Raw genomic sequence first — 6,436 nt, forward strand, 5'->3', positions numbered from 1 at the left:
ATAGTTAGTAACTCTAACTAAATACTTTTTGAAAATTGGATAGGTTATTTGCAGAAAATAATGGGCAAGATTTTTTGGTAGAAATAATAGTGGCTCAAACTGAACAGCAAATTCCAGAAGCCGCACTTGCATTATTAAACATGGAACCAAGGAAATCAGGAAGTTGCTATCTGAGATGTCTTTTTCCTCCAGAAACTGTATGATAATGCTATCTTGCCGTATAGCTCAACATTGGAATATATTGATCAGCATGAAGTTGCTGTACTTACCTCATAAGTGCAGACTAAAGTTGCTAGAAAAGAATTAGGGCTTGCCCATTCCAGTGTCAGTGCTCTCTAAAAGGTGCAATAGATCTTTATTACTGAAAAATAACCGCTCTGGTACTGAAAATTCACTTTTACAAGTGTGAAGTTTTATTCCTTTAGATTTTAATTATTGTTGAAGCCTTTTTGGAAAAAGATGTTTAAATAAAACTTTCTAATATTTACTTTCTCTTTTATTTTCCTCCCTTAATTCAATCTATCTTTTCCTCTCTGTATTTCACATTCTGTACTTCAATATTCGAACTGACACATTCAGCTTCAGACTCTGCTGTTCATTGATGATTGTTCAATTTGAGTGGAGATAAGCACTTGCTTGTTCTGGTCACACAGGTCTCATTTGCTCTGTTAGAGGGCTCTACATTTTTCAATAGCTGGCTGCCAGCAACTTCCAGTGCAGAATCCCATAAAACAGTCCATGGACAAATGCAAGTGTAATGAACAGCTAGCATAATTTGTTTGTTGTTGATCGCAAAATACAGCCCATTATCTTAGAATACAGTATATGATTAATTTGAGTTATAACATGTAGCATGCCTTGGAGGAGAAAGGTGACATTGGACCAATGGTTCTCCTTCAAAGCTCTGGAGTTTTCCTCATGATTAATTGATGGGGATTGATTATTATTAGTCAACAACTCCATTATCAATGTAGCATGGAACCGCCCAAATGGTAGAAGGTAAACTAGATGGACTTTTCACTTGTTTAGCGATTTCAAAGTTCCCATGTCCAACACTACCTCCTTTTTGACCGCAGGACTTCCACAAAGGTGACCAATTCGGCTTGAGAGGCAGTCGCAGCAGTGGTCAGTGCTAATGCCCTGCAGAAGAGGTCAGTCACCCAGTGCAGGGAGAGGATGAACAACCTCCTCCATTCCTCCAGGGTAAGTCAACCATCTCATCACTCTCAACTCACGCAATCACAAGCCCATCACACATTCACAAGGATCTTACTTGCTGCCACCTCAAAGGACAGCACCACTAACTCACAAACCTGACATCTCCATCTGGCCTCATCTCACCCACCTATGGCCACTCATGCCCCACAGAGGAACTTAAGAACATAGGAACAAGGGACGGCCATTCAGTCCATTGAGCCTGCTCCGCCATTCAATACGATCATGGCTGATCGAACACTTCAATGCCTTTTACCCACACTAACCCATAACCCTTTATTGTTAATCAGAAATCTATCAATCTCTACCTTAAACATACTCAATGACTGAGCTTCTACAGCCCTCTGGGGTAGAGAATTCCAAAGCTTCACAACCCTCTGAGTAAAGAATTTCTCCTCATCTCGGTCCTAAGTGGCTTTCCCCTTATTTTTAAATTGTGTCCCCTGGTTCTAGACTCCTCAACCAGGGGAAACATCTTACCTACACCTATATTGTCTATTCCTTTAAGTATTTTGTAGGTTTCAAGTAGATCTCTTCTTATTCTTCAAAACTCTAGAGAATACAGGCCCAGCTTCCCCAATCTCTCTTCATAGGACACTCCTGCCATCCCTGGAATAAGTCTGATGAACCTTATTTACACTCCCTCTATTGCAATAATATCCTTTCTGAGGTAAGGGGACCAAAACTGCACATAGTACTCTAGGTGCGGTTTAACCAAGCTTCTATACAATTGAAGCAAGACTTCACTATTCCTGTACTCAAATCCTCTTGTGATAAAGGCTAACATCCCATTAGCCTTCCTAATTGCTTGCTGCACCTGCATGTTATCTTTCAATGACTTATGATCAAGGACACCCAGATCCCTTTGTACATCTACACATTCTAATCTCTTACCATTTAGGAAATACTCTGCACATCTGTTCCTTCCACCAAAGTGGATAACCTCACATTTTTCCACATCATATTCCATCTGCCATGTTCTTGCCCATTCACTAAGTCTGTCCAAATCCTCCTGTAGCCGCCTTACATCTTCCTCACAACACACATTCCCACCTAGCTTTGTATCATCCATGAACTTGGAAATATTGGGCAGAATTTTGCCGTCGGCGAGCAGGGGGCGGGGCCCACTCGCCGACGCGTAAAATAATGTGGAATGATGTCGGGCGGAACCCCGACATCACCCCGCCCCATTTAAATTTTCAGGAAGATGGGGGTGCAGAAAAATCAGCTGAGGGCCCACCGACCTGTCAGTGGCCACTTGAGGCCAATGACAGGATCATTTAAACAATTAAAGGACCTGCCCGTCCAACTGTAAGGTTGGCGGGCAGGCCAGGAGCCCCGGCGGCAAATAGAAAATACATGAAACCTCATCCATCGGCGGGATGAGGTTTCATGCAGGATTTTAAAAATTGTAATAAAGTTGTTCTGTAAATTATGAACATATCCCAACACATGTGACATTGTCACATGAGGGGACATGTAAGGGAATTTTTTTTTTTCTATTTTTAATATTTTTCAAAGTCCAGGCGATTTCCCTGAGGCAGCACTTAGCCTCAGGGGGATGTGCGCTCTTTTGTGCACGAGTGATAGAGCGCACTCTCGATTTCAGGGATTCCCCCCCGCCTGCACAGGGAGCGCATAGCATTTCCTGGCGGACGACACGCTGGGCAGGCCTTAATTGGCCCGGCCACGTAAAATGGCGGTGCGGCCCGCTTCTCCGGCAGGGATCGGCTCCGCGCCCGCCGGCAATGGGGTCGGGCCCGCCTGCCCGACAGGCAGAAAATTCTGCCCATTACATTTGGTCCCCACATCCAAATCATTGATATATATTGTGAACAGCTGGGGCCCAAGTACTAATCCTTGTGGTACCCCACTAGTCACAGCCTGCCAACGCAAGAATGACCTGTTAATTCCTACTCTCTGTTTTCTGCCTGTTAACCAATCCTTAATCCATGCCAGTATATTGCCTCCTATCCCATGTGCTTTTATTTTGCTAATCAACCTCTTGTGGAGGACTTTTCAGAAGCCTTTCGAAAATCCAAGTACACTACGTCCATCGGCTCTCCTTTGTAAATTTTGTTAGTAACATCCTCAAAAAACTCCAACAAGTTCGTCAAACATGATTTCCCATTCGCAAATATAAGCTGACTATGCCCAATCAGATCATGATTATCTAAGTATTCATTTATCACATCCTGGAGAATAGATTCTAGCATTTTTGTACGACTGATATGAGGCTAACAGGTCGGTAGCTCCCTGTCTTCTCTCTCCCTCCCTTCTTAAATAGTGGGGTGACATTTGCTACCTTCCAATCTTCAGGAACCATTCCAGAGTCTTTAGAATTTTGGAAAATGATCACCAATGCATCCATTATCTCTATAGCAACCTCTTTCAACACTCTGGAGTGCAGAATATCAGTTCCAGGGGACTTATCAAATTTCATTCCCATTCATTTCTCCAATACTACCTTATTATGTATACTAATTCTCTTCAACTCCTCATTCTCCCTAGTCCCTTGGATCTCTAAATCTGGGAGATTTCCTGTATCCTCCTCAGTGAAAACAGACACAAAGTAATCATTTAGCTTCTCTGCCATTTCCCTATTCCCCATTATGAATTCTCCTGACTCTGCCTGTAATTGACCCACATTTGTCTTAGCCAAACATTTCCTTTATACATACCTATAGAAGATTTTACAGTCCGTTTTTATGTTTTATGCTAGATTGCATTCATATTCTATTCCCCCTTTCTTTACCAGTTTCTTGGTCTTCCTTTGCTGTATTCTAAAAATCTCCCAATCCTCAGGTTTAAACCACTTCTGGCAACTTTACAAGCCTTTTCTTTTAATCTTATACAATCCTTAACTCGCTTTGTCAGCCATGGTTGACTGACTTTTTTTGGGTTTTTGCACCTTAAATGTATAGGTGCTGTAAGCTATTTAATAGTTCTTTGAAGACTATGCATTACCTATGTACAGTTATGCCTTTTAATCTATTTTCCCAATCTACCTCAGCCAATTTGTTTCTCATGCCTTCATAATTTCTTTTATTCAACTTTAACACCCTTGCTTCAAAGTGAACTATCTCACTTTCAAACATAAAATAAAATTCTATCATATTGTGATCACTCATCCCTAAAGGTTCTTTTACAACAAGGTTATTAATTAACCCTTTGTCATTTCATAATATTAGATCTAAAATAACCTGTCCTCTAGTCGGCTCCTCAACATACTGCTCTAGAAAACCATCCCTAACACATTCCAGAAACTCATCTTCCACAGCTTTAGTGCTCAGTTGCCAGTCCCTATGCAGATTGAAGTCACCCACGATTACTGTATTGCCCATGCTACATGCTTCTCTCATATCCTGATTAATACCAGGCCCCACATTACCACTACTGTTTGGTGGCCGATAAACAACTCCAACCAGTGTCTGCTGCCCTTTACTGTTTCTTAGCTCCACCCAAACAGATTCCACACATTGTTCTTCCGATCTGAGATCCTCCCTTACTACCGCACTGATCCCATCTCTTATTATCAGCGCAACTCCACCTCCTTTCCCTTCTTGTCTGTCCTTCCTAAACGTTGAATATCCTTGAATATTCAGTTCTCAGTCTTGGTCACCATGTAGCCATGTTTCCATAATGGCAATTATATCATAACCATTTACCTCTATTTGTGCCTTTCGATCATCTACCTTATTGCGAATGCTGCGCACATTCAGGCCGAATGTCCTTAACTTTGTCTTTTTGACATCGTCCCGCATTCGAAGCATAATCAATGCTCTGCTTTGTTTCTCCTGCCTTCTGGTCTTACTGCTACTTCCTGTTAGTAACTTTACTTTCTTCCTATTTGGCCCACCCCTCAGGTTCCCACCCTCCTGACAAGCTAGTTTAAACTCACCCCAATGGCACTAGCAAATCTCCCTGTGAGTATATCAGTCCCAGTCCTGTTAAGGTGTAAACCGTCCAGCTTGTACAGATCCCACCTGCCCCAGAACTGGTCCCAATGCCTCAGAAATCTGATGCCCTGCTTCCTGCACCAGTTCTCCAGCCATGTATTTAATCAATCAATCCTCCTCTTCCTATGCTCACTAGCGCATGGCACTGGGAGTAATCCTGAGATTACTGCTCTTGTGGTCCTGCTTTTTAATTTCCTTCCTAACTCCCTGAAATCTGCTTTCAGGACTTCATCTCTCTTTCTACCTATGTTGTTGGTACCAATGTGGACCACAACTTCTGGCTGATCCCCCTCCCCTTGAAGGATGTCCTGCAGCTGCTCCGTGACATCCTTGCCCCGGGCGCCAGGGAGGCAACACACCATCCTGGAGTCATGTTTACTGCCGCAGAAATGCCTGTCTGATCCCCTGACTATGGAATCCCCTATCACTATTGCCCTTCCATTCTTCCTCCCCCTTCTCCTGTACAGCTGAGCTGCCCGTGGTGCCACAGGCTTGGCTCTGGCTGCACTCCCCTGAGGAACCATTGCCCTAATCAGCATCCAAAATGGAAAACCAATTAGCCAGCAGGATAGACTCAGGGGATTCCTGCACTACCTGCCTGGTTCTCTTAGACTGCTTGGTGGTCACCCATTCCCTCTCTAGCTGTACGCTTCTGCTCTATGATGTGACCGCCTTCCTAAACATGCTATCCATGTAATCCTGTGCCGCACGGATGCACAGCAGTGACTCCAGCCAAAGCCCGGAGCTGAAGCTTGTGCAGCTGGTGACACTTCCTACAGATGTGTTTGTCAGGGACACATGGTGCGTCCACGACTTCACACATACTGCAGGATGGACACTCCACTTGGCCGAGCTGACCTGCCATCCTGTAACTTTAAAAACTATTTATTACACTTAGAGTAATTAGACTGAGTAGAATAAATCACTAGTAACTTAACTTTACTACACTTATGCTAACTTTATCTTACTTTGGTTTACTTTATTACTTTATTTCACTTTGACTTTATTTAACATTACTTCCCAATTGCCAGTGTCCCTTACTGAAATCCAAGTAGCTACTTCTTTATAAATGATACGTTTTTCAAGTTTTAAACTCTTTGGAGGGTGAATGAGGTGTGAGGGGTGAGGGATGTAGGAACTTTGTGTTTTTATCTTAGCTAAGGCTAAGTCCCACTGCACTGAGGCAGGCCTTTTAAACAGCCCGCCTCTGCGCTCAACAGCCCCTGTGACTGTCTCCACGCTTCTTCCCGAGCCAGCTGGCC

Source organism: Cetorhinus maximus, chromosome 5, assembly GCF_964194155.1.
Source record: "Cetorhinus maximus chromosome 5, sCetMax3.hap1.1, whole genome shotgun sequence".
Lineage (NCBI taxonomy): Eukaryota > Metazoa > Chordata > Chondrichthyes > Lamniformes > Cetorhinidae > Cetorhinus > Cetorhinus maximus.